This window comes from Chiloscyllium plagiosum, unplaced genomic scaffold (genome assembly GCF_037043375.1).
Source record: "Chiloscyllium plagiosum isolate Xiang-an unplaced genomic scaffold, Cpla_swu_hap1 HiC_scaffold_3, whole genome shotgun sequence".
NCBI classification, from domain to species: domain Eukaryota; kingdom Metazoa; phylum Chordata; class Chondrichthyes; order Orectolobiformes; family Hemiscylliidae; genus Chiloscyllium; species Chiloscyllium plagiosum.
In genome coordinates, this window is record NW_028270141.1 from 88,136,309 (window position 1) to 88,156,938 (window position 20,630).

Below are 20,630 nucleotides of genomic sequence, written 5' to 3' on the forward strand. Positions count from 1 at the left end.
ATTATCTATCAAGCTCATAATGTGGCTGATTTATGCCTGCTAGAAATGACATACATTCATAACCAATACTCATTATCTGCAATCAAAAGGAATATGCTCAAACCTGACATCTTTTTTGAACTGTATTTCTCCAGCACAACATTTAGTCAGAGTTAATGTGCCAGCTACTCAAAACCGTTTTCCTCCTGCAGTATAAATTGTTATGATCATTTGAAATTATACATGCTTGGGTTCAACTTGATGACTGGTTCATGAAAAGCTTTGGCAACGTGACTACTTTCAGTCAGTTAAAAAAAAAAATCATTGTCATTAGTGTACCTGAGCTAAATGAACAAACATCAGGCAAGTTTGTAGATTTTATTTGCTAATCAGTAATGCCTGCTGGAAAATGCATTGTGTAAAGTACAACTCAGTTGTAGTGTCACCCCTTGGATTGAATAGTCAACCAGCAATCTCTGCAAACAGATCCCAAGCTAGCACAGCACCTTGAAATCAGGAGAGTGAAGAATAAAATCTTTTTCCCTTCACATTTAAATAATTTTGCTGTGAATACCAATATGCAACCAAAGGAAGTAAGGTTACCCATCATAGATTATTGCTGATGTTACCTTTTAACCAGAATGTGCTACATTCCAACAGTAGCTTATATTTGCTGCCAATTAATTTAGTTAAAAACAAATATATGAATACACCAGTCTTTGCCATTGGTAAAGCAGCTCAAAGCCAATATTATATTACATTTGGATGATTCCTGAATAAAGTAAAACATCCCAAAGGAACACAAAGGTTGATACTGAAATTCATAAGTGAGATTTTCTTTTAAGGATCAACTTTAAGGATGAAAGAGTAATACAGAGGTGAAATGATAGAGGGAGAGTATTCTGGAGGTGAGGGTTTCATCAGTCAAAGGCAGAGGGACAGCAATAAAAATGAGGATGTACATAACTGGAGGAGTGCAGGCTGTTCAGAGCTTTGTAGGGCTGGAGGAAATGAGAGATAGGCTTGGGTGATGTCATCGATACTACCTAACGATGCAACTCCTTAATAGGGATGAGACGAACTCTGCATATAGGACGTTTTTAAAACTTCTCTTCATTTTATTTCTTTATTTAAAAAGAAAGCTCAATCCTAATAGCAATGTGACTCAAAGGAGCAGACTTAGATATTTGTGTGTACATGTAGTTGCACTATGATTCAAGTCTAATAAAGAAATGCAAAAGTAATAGCCAGAATTCAACTGACACAGATTTCCAAGAAGACAAATTTATCATACCTTTTCAAGTATGTAAATGAAGGGAAACCAGAGGATGTGTTATCAGAAAACATTTGCTAAAATGCCCATATAGATTGCTACATTAAGTTTAAGGGTCATGGTGTTGGGAGTTATATACTTGCAAATTTTGAGAATTAGTCCAATAACAGAAAACAAAAGGCAAAAAACAAGTACATCATTTTTAGGAAACAAGATGTAACTAGTGAAATGCTGCAAAGGTCAGCATTTGTGACTCAACTGATTACAATCTACATCCATGAGTTGAGTGGGTCAGGTATAAAAAAATTGTTCCCTGGAGACACAAATTTCAAAAATGAGTTATGAGAAGGATATAAAGGATATGGATTATTTAAGTAATTAGGCAAGAAGTTGGCAGGAGGAGCATGGTGTGGAAAAAAATTGAAATTCTCTACTTTGGTAAGGAGGATCAAATTGCAGAATATTTTTCAAAGGAGAGACACATACAAATGTTGGGATTTAGAGGAGTTTAGGTGTCCTTAGAGAAAGTTAGTATGTAAGAAATTACCAACATAACAAATGGTAACTTTGGGTTAATTGCAAAGAGGTTAGAATGTAATACTAAGGAATTCTTTCTGAAGTGTATAGTACTTTGTCAAGGTCATATTGGAAATATTCTGTACAATTTTGAACTCCCTACCTAAGGAAGTATTCAGTGCTCTTAGAATGGTGCAAAAATGTTTCAGCTGAATACTGGGATGAAAGGATTGTCCAAGAGGACAGATTGAGTAGATCAGACGAATATTCCCTTGAGTTTATAGCAATGCGAGGTGATTGCATTAAAACATATACAATTCTGAGAGAACTTGGCAGAATAGTTGCAGAGAGGCTATTTCCCTGGTTGGTTTATAGAACTCAGGGGTCATAGTATCAAGATCAGGGGTCACACATTCAGGCCCAGGGGGAGGTAAACTTCTTCAAACAAAGGGCTGTGAATCTTTGTATTGTGCCATGCCAGAAAGTTATGGATGTTCAGTAGCTGATTATGTTCAAGACCAAAATCAATATATTTTTTGCCACTAGAGAATAAAAGAAAATTGGGAATGCAATAAGAACATAATATTGACACAAACATTCAGCCATAATACTACTAAATGTTTGAACTGGCTCAAGGAGCTATATGGCCTATTCCAGTGCTTATTTCTTATGTTGTTATGTTCTTTGGGTTGTTTGTGTGATGCTAACTGACCACAGATATTTTTTTCAAACTAATGGAGTGCCTAATGTCTAACAAACTGGTCAAGTATTGACAGGAAGGAAGTCTGATGAGGTGTTTCCTTGCTATGGGGACTATTTGTTAGTCATGCTTAGTCATTGTGGTTGACAAACAGAAAATACCTTTTCATTCTCTTTTCTGTGCAGTTCATGTTTCAAGGCTCTTCATCATATATAGTCTGTTCATTAATGGACTTTTAAAAAGGTGCTGTTGTCTTTTTCGGTGTCTTTTGGAAACAATTCCCATGGTTGAGTGTCTTGGCACAATTATGTTAAGTTTGGCACAAAGGAAATGCTGATGAAAAAGCAATGAATTTTATTTATCCATGATTAAAAAGTAGCATTTACAAAGTTAACGAGAAATTCCTAGGACCACACGTCCATTGGAATGTTTGGAGGATGATGTGAAAGTGTGCTTTTCCATGAAATGATGGGATGCTTTGTCTTACAGAGTTATTACCATGGCCACAGGGAAGAATCTATCCACATACAAGCTGGAGCAGAAGAAGGCCATTTGCTCTTGGATCCTGTTCCACCATTTGACAAGATTATGACTGATCAGACTGAGGCCCCAACTGCACTTTCCTGCCTTACCCCAATACCTTTTGAATCCCATGTTAGCTATACATTTTTGGGTATCTGCCTTAAAAATATTCAAAGACTCTGTTTCTACTGATCTCTGTGGAAGAGAATTCAAAAGACTCACAACCACCTCAAAAAATTTCTCCTTGTCTCCACCTTAAACAGGAGACTGGGTATTTTTAAACAGTGTGCCTTAGCTCTAGGTTCTTCCACGAGGGGAAATATCCTTTCAGTATCATCTCTGTTAAGTCTCCTTTGGAGCTCGTATGTTTCATTTAGTTCACTTGTAATTCTTTTAAACTGCAGTGGGGACAGACCCTACCTTTCCTCATAAGATAAACAATTCATACCAGAAATCAGTCTACCAAATCTTCTCTGTATTGCTTCTAATGCGAGTATATCCTTTCTTAAATAAGGTCATCAGAACTGTACTCCAGCTGCCAACATTTTGCCTACTAACCATATCCATTATATACACCTTTTGTCCCCTTCACAACTTACTGTCATACCCATTATCAGCAAATCTAGCAACCATACATTCAGCCCTTCAACCAAGCAAGTAGTTACCTACCTTCTGTCTCCCTCCCTCCTTGTTGAAAGGAGCTGCAAATGCTATTTTACAATGCAAAGGGATCTATCCAGAATCAGGGGAATTGTGCAAAAATTAAAACTATTGCACCTACTTCATCAGCAACCATTTCTTTTAAGACCCTGGAAGGAGTCTGTCAGGATATGGGGACTTGTCAGTTTTTACTTCCTAACTATGGAGATTGTTAACTGTATTCCTATCCTTTCTCTCTTTCACCCATTGATTTAAAAATATTTCTGAGATATTATCCATTCCTTTTTTAACATTGAAGATGGGCACAAAATATCTGTCTAATTCAGCTGTTACTTCCTTATTTATCATTAATAATTCTCCAGGCTCCAGCAGAAACCAGCTTTTGCACTGATTTGGAATATGGCTATCCTAGTCCACGATTCTTGCTGTGTTTTTGGCTGGAATTGGGCACATTGAGTAAATTGAGCAAAATGGTTAAGAAATCAGTGATCTTAGGTGAATAAGGTGACATTTAAACCTCTTATTGTGTTAATTTATTCTTGAATTCGATTAGAACAAAAACAAGAACTGGCCATTACAGTGATCAAGAGCTTTTACTTTGGAACATAGATTCCTACTCACTATTTCTTAAGGATGGAACTCAATTTCAGCTGTCACTTTAAGGAATGATGCCGATACCATGTAGTAAAATTTTGATGCTCACGTTTATGCACGATATTATGGGTTTTAACCAAGTACAGCGCATATGCACGAAAGCAAATGCTGATTGCGTTTAGAATCTTGACATGAACCACTAACTCAAAGGGGATAATTTTAACAATGCCCACAGTCAGGCAGAGAGGCTGAATTATTTCAGTGGAAACTAAAGCCAAGCCAGGCATAAAGCAGCCAGCTGACCAAATCCTGGGTGGTCAAGAACCTAACAGTTTGGGAAGAGAGTTGCCTTATTTAACAAATTGTACAAAAATGTTGGATTGACCTAGTGGCATTTCAGGGAAACTGCATTAAATGTTACACACAAGGGGGTGCATGGAAAAAATTAACAGCACATTGGACTGAATTTGATTGGCTTAGAAGTCAATTAAAAACCCACGATAAACAACCAGTTTGATTCAGTTGCTAACCTGTAATGGAAAAACCGAACCTTTCTTTAAATACCAGCAGGCTGGTGGAGACGATGAAATCCAAGGTGGGCGGTGTTTATCTCGATGTAAGCCCACCTTTTTGGGTCACTGTTACGTAAATAAATCCAGCAAACATGATAATGAACTGCAACCAAGGGTTATTACTTAATTTAGCTGACAGGACCTTTCTGTAAATGTTCACCGTGCTGTACTTTACGTTTTATAAGTTAAACTTCCTTATCTGTAAACTCACCAACTTTACTTCAAAGATCGTGTCTCAAAAATTGCTGTCAGTGAGATAAACATAGGGTGGTTGCTGCTCCAGACAGAATTTTGATTATGATGGTGAAGCATGTTAGTTGGCAATGCACTATATTGGGTGATAAATGGTCAATCCTTCAAAAACTGGCCTTCTGACACTAAGGGTTGCCGTCATTCTAATCTAGAAAGGAATGTCAAGCTGAACTTAACTGTACTCCTCTTGACTCAGGTCTTAAACATAACGGTGGAGTAAAGCCTGTGTCTACTCATTTTGGGTTTCCAATCATAGCTACACAATCAGGTGGCTTTGCAGGAGAAGAGTGGGTAAGCGATGCAAGATTTTGAATGGATAATAAATCATGTGATATGGTGTTTCCTAGAGGCTGGTTCAAAAGAGGCATTAGCAGCAACTAGGGAATGAATATGCTGTTTGCTCTGTTAACAAGAAGATTAAAACTAGAACCAGAATCATGAGAATAGTGAGTCCGCACCCTCATTTAGGGGCATTCACAGTGCATTGAGTTAATTGTGTGATATCACAGTATTTAATTTACAGGAAATAAAGTTTATCAATTTACTAATGATAACTACAAATGATAATTTACAGTTAATACTGACTCAACACATGATAGTAATTGCAAGTTATAAATGACTGTCATTTTTGGTGCTTTTTTTCTACAAAGCAGAGCAAATGCAGTGTCAATCTTTCTTCATCCCTGTAACTCCAATTGCAAGGCAACATGTTCCAAAGTTAGGAAGTGCATTCGGCCCGCCCGAGCCACTGGATACGACACCAAGAAACTTGCTGATGTGGAGGCAGCAACATCCAAATAACAGGCTGGAATGAAAGACCAACTGAAACTTGTTTTGCTCATGACAAATGTTTTTCCAGGGTTTGTTTTCGTATTATCTGTAGAACGTTTCAGTTCTGATTATCACTAATTTCACGAGTGGATACCGTTAGACGTTTGTATTTTCTTTTATTTTTTTCTTCTAAGTAGGCCACTCACTGTCCCAGAAATTCCACAATACTTACCTTGGGTTTGTTGGTATTCTGTCCCTTGTTGTTCTTCAAACTGCTGTGGATCTGGGCTGAATGTAATTACCCCACCTACTCTACTTCTACCTTATCTCTGCAAGACCCCTTTTCCAGATAAACTAGTTCAGATTCAGAAACAATCAAATGTTGGGTAAACACTATGTTACAAAACTGGTGCCATTTTGAATTTCAGGATCACCTAAGTGTTACCATGCAGTAGGAAGCCATTTGGCCTATACTGGCTCATTAAATGAATATTAGTACCAAGTATCAATTCCCTGCTTTTTCCCCATATCCTTGCACATTATTTTCATCCACATAACTCTTGAATGCCTTGAGCAAGGTTTTCAGAGATAAAGTTCCCTCCTTCTCATTTTTAACACATCACTTCTGCTTTGCTTGAAATATATTTTCCCTCTATCATGTTTGATTTGATACCACAATGAAAACTTGCTCCCAGAACCCATCCAGGGCTGCTTTTGAACTCAGAATGCAAGAAGTTTTAGATGATTTACCACAATGCTCTTTCTAACCTCAATACTTCCGTGAGATTCAATGTTATATCAGAAATCTTAGGCAAACATTGTTCCAAAAATATTATAATGAACATTCCCTTGTTTTCTTGCTTCCCTTTGATTTGTTTATGGTGTAGAGGTGCTGGTGTTGGACTGGGGTGGACAAAATTAAAAACCACACAACACCAGGTTATAGTCTAACAGGTTTATTTGGAAGTACAAGCTTTCGGAGCGCTGCTCCTTCATCACATAGCTAGTGGGGCAGGATCTCATACACACGCTCTCTCAGACCCTCACACTCATGCACTCACCCTCTCACGGCATATACTCATTCAAACTTGCCCACATATTCTATCAAACATACACACACACTCTCTTTCTCCCTCACACGCACATACACATGCACACACACACACACATTTGAAATTTATGTTTGCAGATACATTCTATCTTGTTCAGAAAGCACACAATCTGTAGGCACAGTCCATGTAACATTTTATAAATTCCTACTTCGGAAAGGGAACCAGTCTGACTCAAAGTTGGAATAGAGACAGACTCTAACCTCACATCTTTAATGCATTGTCCGAGCTGAGATGTCACCTTTTGTTTTTATAAAACCTTGCATTATATCGGGAATGTGACTTGAAAGAAGTTCTGGATTTTGCATATTAATGAATCAAAATCTGCAACCCCATTCTAAATGATTACGAGTTAACAGCAATCTAGGTTTGTTCAATACATTGCATCAGTTGTATGACACTTTGATCTTTTACTATAAATTCTGTGTCCTATGATCCTGCCTCACGAGCTACTTGACGAAGGAGCAGCGCTCCGAAAGCTTTGTATTTTCAAGTAAACCTACTGGACTATAACCTGGTGTGGTGTGATATTTAACTTTGTTTAGACTGTGGATGTTAGGAACAGCTTGGAGGAATCAAAGGCAATAATGCAAGTTAGTTGAATTAATGTTGATAGTTACACACAATATATCTTCAAATAAGTAAAGTGACCACAGTCCTGTGGTCATAGAGAATCTTTAAGCTGAAGAATAGAGATTTGATACCTTTTCACAGGCCTGCAAGTTGATGCAGAGCTTGAACACTCCAGTTGCAGACATTTTTATGAAGATCAACACTGTAAAGATTTGGTTTAGTAGCAATTTTTGATACAAAATCTACGAAATGCGTACAGTAATATTAAAAACGGACAAAAGAAGTGGAATAAAAATATTTAAAATCCTAAATTACTGTGAAGATATTAGAGGGGTCTGCAAGATATTGTTCACACTTTAATCTAGGATAAACTTTTTTCACTGCTGGAGAACAAAAGTAGATTATTCAGAATGGCAGCAGGAGACATCGCCACCTTTTGGCAGCTGGGGATTCTATGCTCCTATGAATCAATGATCACGCACACACTCAGACATCGGAAAGTCCGATGCATAGGTGGTTGTTTCTGCAGGAGAAGGTGGAGTTGCCCAACAGGACAATTCGGAAATCCCGATGCAACTGACTACAGGAATTGCCCAAAAAATTTAATTTTTGGGGGGGGGGGGCAATTACTAAGCATCTGGAACCCTTTTGAAAAAGTCCCTTTAGAGTCGGAGACTTGGCTTTGACTCACTTCAACTCAGTAGCTTTACGGGACATCTTGAAAAGGATTAAAAACCTAGTCTAACTCCTGGGTAACTATTTAACTGTACCCCAATTCACTGCTGATCTCACTCCTCGGCCCCTGACACACTCTCCGAACTAATACTTTTCACCCCTTACCTCTCGACTCCATTCCATCCAATAATCCTCCTCAACCTAACCCATGCCCTCTACCTCCAGTAAACATTCATACATCTACCTGCCGCCCTAACCCTCACTCAGTTGCTCCTCTAACCCTCACATTTAGCTTGCTTTTACTGCCAAAAAGGTGAGCTGGTTTGAAGGGCAGACTTGATCAAATCTTAAATGTTTCTTTTTGTCACATCAGGGCTGGAAATAGCGTTTCCGTCCCTAATTGGAAAATCTGGACCATTAAATCAGGACTGAAGTTAAGAATGGGCTGCAGTTTACAGTCAAATTAAATCATTGAAACCCGTTTGGTATTTAATAATTTTGCTCCACGTTAAGGTCTATTTTTATACTTTCTGAAAGTATGAATACAAATAATATTTAGTATTCTATTAAAATAGAAAAAAAATCAATAAATAGGAAACATTGTACAAAGGGAAATCTACTAAAACGAATGGATATTTATTTGCCTAATTAGTTTTGCTCAGATTGTTTGTATGCATTGTTTTATACTCGTGCAATATTTGTAATATTGTCTTTGCATATTAATATTTTTGTTTATTTTTTGAGATTAGCGGATCACCTTCACGTTTCTGTTCCTCCTTTATATTCTCTCAGTTGTCTTCAGAATACAAACCACCCATAATGCAAAGGAAACTTTCTGCTGAGTCTTTTCAAAACCGGACTTTCCAATGTGAGCAAGATTTAACAAAGGCAAAAAGCAACCAAATACTAATCTGTAAATTGAGATATTTTATTAGGATAACCAGCTCCTTTGGCTCCCAGAACCTTTTTCTTATCCTGTTTGACACAAAAGCAATAAAATAACATGTATGTAAATCATAAAAGGAAAACAATTATTCAGACACAATGTCGAGTTGAAAAATCCACAACTTCAAATGGATCTGATGATCCCTGCTGTAGTACAAGGAAGGATCTTCAATCTGTTAGGTTTACTCCCCCTCCAAATGTAGCACTGCAGATCAAACATTCATCATACAGGAATCTCAAGCAAACTTATATTGTTTCTGTTTTCCCTCCAGTGTGTTTGAGCACTGTCCTCTGGCACTACTCTGCCTTATGGTGAATCTGTAATGCACTTTACCATCAGGCCACTATCTCTGCTACGTTGCTTTCCTTCTTTCATCACTACTTTCAAGAATTGTTGAAAGTCTAGCCACTCCATACTTTCCTTATGTGAGCATAATGGAGGTATGCCAGTTCTACACTTCAGCCAACCCACAGTTATTAGGTGCATTTGACTCATGTGGGCATCCTAGTTTTCTTATTTGTTCACAGCCATACATTCATAGTCAATCATTAGTCTTCATTAATCAATTCTGAACAGTTGAGATTGATCTTGAACTTGTGCAAGCTGGAAATCACAGGAATGAACCTGAAACCTAGCACTCAGTAATAAGTTGTGTGAACGGTATACTTCCTGTCTTTCTGATCTTGTTTTCTTCAATTTTCTTAACCTAGTATCTGAGGTTAGATCACCAACACAGCTGTTAGCATGACATGATCACAGCTGTTCAAGCTCAGCCTCTACAGTAGTGTTACTGTGCATCACACACAGGCTGCCTGTGCCATATCAAGCTACGGAGGATAATGGGTGATTTGCTTGTTGTTATTTTAGGAGAAAGCTAACATCGCCTAGATTGGTAACTAATTCTATGTCAAACTATAGCCATTTAGTTACCACTATTCTGAGGTTCTGCAATATTAAAATGTGACATACACATTATATTAGAATATGCTATTTCATAGACTTTAAACATTACCTTAGAATAGTCTCCAGAATGGGCAAAATAAGAACACCTTAATTTTGTACGGTTTTGCATTGAACAACGTTTCTCATCAGTTTCTGGCATAATATGTAAGTTATGTGAAACTATTCCAGGAACCATGATTCAGAGACAAATGGGCATATGAGCTGAGGCAGCAGCTTCCTTTATCCCTTGCCAATCAAGTGGTGACAGAAATTCCTTGAACAGCACCCGATGCCAGCAAGTTTTCAATGCAGTATTTAACTACGTTGGTAGTTCAAGCGTAGCTCAGTTGGCTGGTATGCAATGTAGTGTGACACCATCAGTGCAAGTTCAATTTCTGTACTGACTCAGGTTACCATGAAGGTCCCATGTTCTCAACCCTTCCCCTCACCTGTGGTGTGCTGGACCTCACATTATATTCACCATCAGTTGTTTCTCTCTATTGAGTGAGTGGGACCAAGGTGACTTGGGTTAGCATACCACTTGATGAGTGGTGCGATTATGGTTATGATTTCCACTGAGGTATGCCACTGTAACACCTTCAAGCATTCGTCACTCCTTCAGTAACTCAGCTGAAGTGCCACCTTAGATGACCTTTGACCTTACAAGTTTCTGATTCAGAAGTGCCAGCTCCCACACAATTCTGCAAAAATTCAGAAGTTCTTGCCAATCGATCTTACGTCTTCTACAAACCACATGCAATCCATTCCAAGGAAAGGTTTTGTAAACTTCCATCCTATCCCTTCATTGGGAATATAGAAAACTATGGAATACCAAATAGCATACACTTTATATTAATCCATCACCTGCTACTTTCATGGGCATAAATGATAGGTCCACTATTTCAGATCTGGACATCGGCAATTGGGATGTTTTCCAGATGGTGACAGTACCAACTACATACCAAGCAAACAGAAACTTTATTAACATGGATTTCTCAGGAGTCTGATTTGGGCACTCTTGAACTAACGTTATAACTTGAGACCAGTAGACTTCTTGCAGTCAGATACAGTTCCAAAATAAATTTACTAATTGTGCCAGGGCCAGTATTTAGGAGGACTTATTTTTAAACCTGATCTTTCAGCTACTTACAGAATTAAAGCTTTGCAGTAGCTACCTAAAATCCAAACATCACGTTTAACAGCAAAAAAAGGCATCTAAGCATTAAAAATGTAACTTAAATCTTGCTATGTGAATAAAGCACACAGATGGTCTTCAGAAATGACAAGAAAAGGAAAATTGGAAAGAAATATATTTACAAAATATAGACTGCAATGGGAACCATTTTGCCAACCTGAAAATGGAGTTTTCATGGCAACTACATCTTTAGCAGTTCCTGCTAAAAATACACTGTTATCAACAAACTCGGCTGATATGTCAATGGCTAAATGCACTCCATAATGTGGTACACAGCTGTATAAACTCGAACAATCCAAGGATTGAAACTCGGGTCAGTGATAAGTGAGTTGATTTTAGCTCAGAAAACAGTGCAGCACAATAGTTGCTCCGTTCTCCCTCAGCAGGTAGGTGGTATGTGAGTGGAAATTGCATCAGGTTGGGTTATTTGCACCTTTCTTCAGATTAAAAATCCTTGATAATTCCCACTGTGATCCACCAAAGGGCAGTTAGAATCTGTAGATCTGTGCCCAAGCCTGTGCAAATGCCCAGGGGAGATGAAAGATAAAGAACACTGGATAGAAATCCAATGGCACCTAATTTCACCCAATAATGAAAGATAATAAATGTGCAAATGTGGTTGACCATCCAGAGTCATGGACTGTATTTCAGGTTTTCACTATAAAGAGAAAGATTACTTGAATTGATTGAATGCAATAAAAAAAAGAATGTTTTCCGCAGCTATCTTTTTTTTTGTTGTGAACAAATTGAACTTGTATTGGTTAAGTTTATTCATCATCCTTGTACATTTGCATTTAGACTAGCCTAGAATTCTCACCGTAGCCTTTGACTTACATCATTAGACTTGATTTACACCTTCCTTCTCCAACAGGTTTATTAGTTCTGTTCAATTCTTGACAGCCAGAAAGAATTCACATTTGATTTGCCTATTTCTATTCATTCGCAGATTAATGAATGTGAGCTGACATCAGTATCCTGGAAATACTGGCAAATAGACAAAGAATGTACAAAGTGCCTACTTAATTAACAGAGCAGTGACAGTGCATCATGGAAATAGCCTTCTTTCATATCTGTAATGCTTTCTATAAATTGAAATGAAGCTTGGCTGAATTAACTGAGCTGGAATAAATTTAGCACCTTTTATTTTTGCCTCCCATGGTAAATGAATGTTTTTTTCCATTCCCTGTCATCTCTTTTCCTCCCAAGCAATTGTCTGCTCAGGGCTTCTCCCTTCTGTTGCTTCCCCTCATTAAACACTGAACTACTTTCCCAAGAGGAGATATGTTTAGGAATCCAACAAATGCAATCTATATTGCAATTACCACCCAGCAAACTATGTTGAATAACAGTGTGGATCAAAATTCACCATAACCAATTATTTGTTAGGCGGTTACTCCAACCTTTTAGTAAAAAGAATAACCAAATGTTGGAATGTACTTTGAAGCTAAACAACAAAAATTGCAACTTGTCCACTGCCATACTTGCATCCTTAGAAGAGATTGCATAATGATCTGAAAAAAAACTTCTTTCAAATGGCACAGGATGAGGTCCAAGGGCATGTGGACATCATGTTCTCCTGAATAATATGATGCAGTCCACATATGATGCTCTGTTTACAACAGTCTGACATCCTTTGCATTGGCATTATCCAACTTCAACACAACTATCATTGGTCTACCTATAAAACTATAGATGATCATGATCCATGAGGTAACAATCACATCAGCTGCAACACCAAAGACTCCAGGCTGCAGCATCAATTGTTGATAACCAATTGAGACAATCTCTCCTTCCAAAGGGATCCCACCTGAGTTACAGGATCACCACTGATATTTTCTATGACCAAAGACACAAATATATTCTAGTGACTGACTACTTCACAAAATATCACTTTGTCAACAAATCAAGGATGCAATAATTCTTGAGACAATGACAATTTTATTCTGATAGCAGTCTGCAGTACTGTGGTGCACTCTTCCAAAATGTACAGGAAATGAATTATTCAAAGTATTAATCTCCTTACTGCCCTCAGTCAAAAAACACTTAATATATTAAAATCTAAGATAGTCAAATGCAAAGTAATCTGCCAAGGGTTTTGACTAGAAATGCTTAATTTGCAAGCTACTCCTTGCAGGCAATGGTTTGCCCTCCCTAGCAGCTCTCATGTTTGGAACACAGGTCCACACTGTTATCCCACTTGCTCATTCTCATCACCTAAGTGCAAGTGCAAAGTGCATCCTTAGAATGAAGGGAGAAATTGATCCAAAAATCTCAACTTTAACCAGGACAACACATCAGAGTTCAACATTTTCACACTTTTTAAAAAAAAGCTTACAGCTAGATGCTACATTGCTTGTCCAGCCTGGGGCAAACGATAGTGTATGAGCAAGTTTCAAGCATGGTGAAGAAATAGGCAACATTTCTAAATTACACATTGTCAACCATCTGTCACACAGGATGGTGACCTTGAAGATTATCATGTCTGACAACAATCAAACATCTATACAAATGAGTAGATTTATCCACAGTAACAGATAACCCAGTGCAAAGTGAAGTGACACCACAAAGTTGTTATAATTGCATAAGATCAGGAATTTGGTCATATTTTCCATCTAACAAAGTATTATCTAGATACATGGAGACAATATATCTGTATACATCCTTGCGAATCATTAGAAAAGGGTTTTTTTTTAAATGGAAAAAGGAGGTTAATTCGTTACTTCACAAATTCTAAACCAGATAGGCAAATGTACATTTAAGACAGTAAAATGATACAACTCCGTGTGACATTCCAGTATAAAGGTGTCCACCTCGCTTTCAGTCACTCTCAATGCACTGGGAGTGTATTGTATAGTGAGATTAAACTGGGTATACAGTTGAAATGAATATGTGCAACTTTCCTTTTGCATTTTGCTTTCCAGATTAACTTTGATCATTGCAGCCAGAGGACTTATCAAAAACAAGTGAAAGTCTCGGTATTATTAATTAACCTGCTCAGGGATGTCATTACACACTTCTGGAGCAGGTGAGACCTGAACCCTTGCCTCCCATCTCAGAATAGGGACACTGCCACTGACCCCAAGAGATTGAAAGTTGAATTAATAAATACGAATTTGAGTCTGATGATTATAAAAACAGCACAATACCATTTATTTAGGAGACCACATTGCTATAGGTGAAAATTCTTCCCTATAATGCTGTGAATGTGGTAGTTTGAGAGTCCAGTGCATTGAGAGAGTAGTAGTGTTCCTCCCTCTGTTTCAGGAGTCCTGGGTTCAAATCCTACCTGCTCCAGAGGTGGGTAAATCCATCTCTGAAAAGATTAGTTATTTAACCCAGTTTTCAAAAACAAAAGTGGAATTTTCTATCACATGAAGCACTTAAAGTGATTATTTTAGTTGCTTTTATGGAAAACTAGTTATGGACATCGGAGAAAGGAACTGAATGATATATTAGTAGGATAAGATTATATAAAGAGTGAAGGAGGAAGAAGGCTTGTGTGGTACATAAAGATTAGCCTAAACCATTTGCATTAAATTATCCATTTATATTCTGTAAAATGTATATAATGCTATGGGCAAACTGTTAGGATGTGGTGATATTAAGCAATTTTTAAAAAGATTTTCAGTTGTATCTCAGATAAGATCTAGAACATTTAAGTAGTTATTTTGCTTGTATTAACACAGATTTTTTAACTTTCAAAGTGCTTATCATTTCTGCAATACATTCTGAAACTTCTGTAGAGCATTTGTCAATGTGTTTTTTTCCTTCATGGGAGTCCTTGGCAGGAGAGTAACACTGGACAGGAGCAATCAGAGCTGTTGTTGCAGGGAAGCCAAACAGAATAAAGTTTACTTAACCTCTAAATTATAGTCCCAATATAACAGATGTGAACATTTCCAAAGAATGTGCTTTATGTCCCTTGGAAAGCAATGATAAAATTGTTTTTCCTCTTGCAACAAGACCTGCAACTAAGTAGCAAAGCTACTTGGGATTTTTTAGTCAGTACCGTTGTAGTCTTGAATGTCTCTGGCCTTTTCTGGACTGCAGCAGGGCATATCAGCACCATCAGTCAGGCTGCAGTTCATGGTTATGAGGAAAGTGAATGATACCGCATTTGCTTCTACGGCAGACAATTGGAAACAGCAGCACTGTATCTATAGATTTGCAGACTGTAAATGTCTGCAAGATAGGAGATATACTGTGCCTGTGGAACAACGTAACATTTGAGCATTTTGTTGTATTCCTTTTTCTGTTCGGAAAGTGTAAATAAATTTATTAAAAAACCGAAAGAACTGCAGATGCTGTAAATCCGAAACAAAAACAGAAGTTGCCAGAAAAGCTCAGCAGGTTTGGCAGAGTTCTGAGAAGGGTCACTGGACCCGAAACACTAACTCTGATTACTCTTCACAGATGCTGCCAGGCCTACTGAGTTTTCCAGAAACTTCTGTTGTTGTAAATAAACTTAACTCAACAATAGTTGCCTACTGCCAGTCCACATATGAATTCGAATACATATCAAAAAACTTGGTGAGGCAAGAATAGAATTTTCCTTTGCGTTTCATTTAAGAAATATATATATTTTTTGGGATGTGGCTGTTGCTGGTAAGGTCAGCATGTGCTACTCATTCCTTATTGCCCTGGAACTAGGTTGGGCAGATAAGAATTAACGGTAAAAGGCAAAGTCACCATATTCCACCCAAGTCATAGGTCTGCTCTCTCATTAGAGAGATGACTACTTTACCCTGAGGGTCATTCTGCCTCAGGTGAGGGAAAAGATTGAGAAGGACAGCCCTTCATGGTAGCTTCAGCCGGCACAGGACTTTGACCCATGCAGTTGGTATCACTCTCTGTCACAAACCTGCCATCGCACTAATGGAACTAACCAACCCCTTAAAGTGAACGTTGTGACATAGCTACTTTCTCCTGACAGCTTCATTGAAAGACTGACTTGGAAGGCACAACTGAGCTTTGAACTCAAACTCCTGTTTACTAGACAGGTACATTAACTCACTAAGCCATTGTTTCCCCAGCCAAAGATCAAGTCGCTGAATAGGTTCCAAAGGACCATAGTGCTGCTCTCTCATCAGAAGGAGACAACTGGTGGTAATTTAGCTCGAATGCCACAACACCTCAGGTGAGGGGGGTGGGGGGTGGAGTTGAGAAGGTGGGACCTTTGTGGTGATGTCAGTTGGTACAGGAATTGACGCTAACAGTGCAGGTTCAATCTGCATTACAATCCAGACATCTAGCCAATTGAGCTAACCAACCCCCAAACCTGGCCAGTTAAGAATTAACCATATTTCTATGTGTCTGAAGTTACATGTAGGCCAGACCAAGTAAGGAGACAGATTTCCTTTATTGAAGAACATTAGTGGACCAGATGGGTATTTACTACAATTAATAATAGTTTCATGGCCACTATTAATGGGACTATCGAATCCACATTTTATTAGTTGAGTTGAATAAAGATTGAATACAATGTTAACACATTTTTGTAATTCCTGAAGCAGATATTGAGGAAGATTGAGGGTTATTGTGCTCAGGTATGCTGAGTTACCATAGTTTTTCCAATTACATTAGACGGATTGACAGGAGATTGTTAAGAAGCATATGGTGATTTGGCTTTCATTAACAGGGGGATTGAATTTAAGAGCTGCGAGGTTTTGCTGCAGCTCTACAAAACCCTGGTGAGACAACACTTGGAATATTGTGTCCAGTTCTGGTCAACCTATTATAGGAAAGATATGGAGGCTTTGGAGAGGGTGCAAAGAATGTTTACATGGATGCTGCCTGGACTGGAGGGCTTGTTGTCTTATGAAGAGAGGTTGACTAAGCTCGGATCTTTCTGAGGTGACCTGATTGAGGTGTGCAAGGTAATGAGAGGCATGGATAGGATCAATAACTAGAGACTTTTCCCCAGGGCAGGATTGACTGCCATGAGGGGTCATAGTTCTCAGGTGTTAGGAGGAAGGTATAGAGGAGACATCAGAGGTAGGTTCTTTACGCAGAGAGTTGTGAACACATGGAATGCGTTGCCAGCTGTGGTGGTGGAAGCAGTGTCATTTGGGACATTTAAGTGACTGCTGGACATGCACATGGATAGCAATGAATTGAGGGGTGCGTAGGTTAGGTTATTTTATTTTAGAGTAGGATTAAGCCTTGGCACAACATTGTGTGCTGTACTTTTCTATCTTCTATGTTCCATGCACATAGCACGTACTTGAGATATATTTTGGAACAATGGGAGAATCCAAGCTTAACAAAGAGGATTAGTGCAATTACAAACAAAACTTTCTCAATCAGCTGAAAGAAATAATAAAGATAAGGATAAAGCAATTAATTCCTTTCCACAGTTGGATTTATAATATAGTTTACAGTCAGCATTGATAAAATATGCAGATATTAATGACTCATGGCTGAGAATTAAATTTCATTGAGAGGTTTGCTCCATCAAAGGAAGCTGTTGTCAACCATGACTTGTTGGAGATTAATTCTTGAACCATGGAAGCTCTTTCCCCACTGTAGCTATGATGCAAACTTAGAAATCAAACTTAGGTACATGTGCAGAAAACTAAAGAACAAAACAATCTAGGGCAAGTTCTTCAACAGTGGCAATAAACTAATGTGGAAGAAGTCCTGTGATGAGGCACAGCCATGAAAGTGGCAGAATGAAATAGTTGAAAACCAGATGGGAGTTTTTTTTAACCTGAACCAGCAGGTGTGGTTCACTGAATTGCAGTGGAGTCTAGCCATGCCAACCGAGCTCACAGACTTTGGGTCAGAAATCTAGATGCTGCCATTTATTTGGCAACGTTATTTAGTTTCTTATCAGCCAAGGAATATGCGGTCTCATTATTTCTCGAAAATTGACAAACCTCACTCAATATTAATCAAATTTTATTTAGTGTCGTACAGAATGCAAGCCTATTTCTGTCATTTTATATTTGATGCAACTATCCATATTATTAGCTATGCATTTATCATAATATCATCTGCATATGTTGAAGCACCTTCAATTTTTGTGCCCTCTTCATTTATAAGCTATGCAAATAGTGGTCCCAACAAATGCCCTCTGGAACATTGCTTTGTACCTCTGCCTCTCTGAGAAACGTCCCTTAACATTGACCTTATCAGACTTCTAAAACTCCACTTAAACCACATCTATTATATTGCTTTACTACTTTGTTCCATTTATCCAATTCATTCAATCAAGTTAGTTAAACATCATCTTTTCAGGAATGGAATTGTTTTATATTTGTCATTATAATGTTTTACCTGATCTTTAAGCCAAGTTTCTAATATCATTTTCTGCCACTGAGAATAGGAAATCATCAAGATTCTGTCCACATTATTGCTCATTATGAACAACTACGTACACAAATCAACACCTTTTCCTCCTACAAGAGGAACTATATTCTATTTCTTTCAAAAACAGTGCTTTTCTATGCATGTTGAGAACACGACTAAAAGTCTTCATATATTATACCAACAAGGGAGATGGCAATTCAAACATCTTAATAATCGAAATACAAAATTACAAATAAATAATTACATGATATGTTTCACTGTTATATATAATAGACTCAAATTTGCAGACTGTTCAATTTCATTTTAATTAGATTGCCAACTGACTGGTCTATTCTTGCCTTCATATCAACTGAAACAACATTCTGTGATGTCAGTGGTTTTTTTTAATATTGTTTACATTCTAGAATCAACCGTCATACAAACCTCATGCTGAGCCATCAGTGTCTTGAAACAGGGCCTGACGTGACTTTTCAGGTTATTTGAGGTGCACCTCATATACACATATATCCTTATAAATTTGAATATATTATGTGTCAATTTTAAAAGGAAGCACCCAGTGTGGATTTCTTAAGACAACAGTGTGCAAAGACAAACTTTAAATCAAGCATCATGATGATAAATGGTCTAAAGGAGAAAAGTAACCAAATGCTTTGTGAGGCTTTGTGATTGAAGAATGGAGGAATAAATGGAAATGGGCACATATCAGGTAATTAGGACGACAACTGGTTTGGCAGATAGCTTCCCACATGGACTGGTTAGACCAAGTGATTTGATCTGTGGCACTTTCTTCATAATCTTCAATACATTTAGGAAAAAATTTTTCCTAAAAACAGGATATCTATCAGAAAGCATTTGCAATTTATAGTCATTAGGCCAGTTTACAATGTCATATTTACTGTACTACAATTTCCTTTCCCCTGGTCAGGATAAAAACAATACATGTTGCTTTGTAGTTAGTGGAAAAATGTTGAATTTCTTTCTAAGATACTTGGAAAAATATCCAAAATATGCAGAGGAAATGGTTAAATTGTTTTCATGTGGACTACTCGCACAAAACGAGAGGCAACTACAGCTTGCATCACAAACACATGAATTTTAAAATAATTAAAATCAGTGTGCAGAAATTAATGACACCAATGTAGGTCTGGCAGTGGACATTACCACTTGGTGAGAGGGTATTTAGCAGAACACGATCATGCAAATGAAAGCCAATAAAACAGGTAGAAACATAGAACCTGTATCCAATCAAGTGATGGAGTGGCCAATAAGGTGAAAATTCTAGTGTCAGCTTGTGGGAGCTCAAAGCACATTTTTTTTATTCACTTGTGCTACCAGCATTTGATATCTGTTCCCAGTTGCCCTTGAGAAGGTGGTGGTAAGATGTTGTCTTGATCTGCTGCGGTCCATGTACTATAGGCAGACCCATAACACCCTTAGGGAGGAAATTCCAGGATTTTGACCTAACGATAGTGAAGGAATAGTGCTACATTTCTAAGTGTGGATAGTGAGTGGGCTGGAGGAGAACTTGCAGGTGGTAGTGTTTAAGTGTATCTGTCACCCTTGCCCATGGAAATGATTGTGGGTTTGGATGGTGCTCTCTGAGGATCTTAAACTTGTACTATTTTTAATTAGTTGGCTAGCCTGTCTCCTGTGACTCAGTGTTCCTGACCCCATTCAGTAACTGCAGTTGAAAGGATGCACTTGCTGTGCACTACAGAATATCTGCTTCTAGCTTCAAGTCTCAAAATGAGAAAGGGGTCAACTGGATGAGTAAAAGTTATGCCCAGCAGCTGTCGCTCCCCCCGCCCCCCGAGAAATAGTCACCATTTTCATCTCAGTTCAGTATCCTCCAAATCTGAAGTGGACATGAGTTACATATTTAGGAGGACCCATCAAAGCCCTGTGGGATGCCAGGCAAGGGACAGGCAACGGTTCATTCTTCAGCAACTCACTTTCCTCTGCCATGTGGAGGGTAAAAAGGCTCTCAACAATAAAGAAAGGGCAAACATGGACAGAGGTTCACTGAGGCTACCTGGGCGG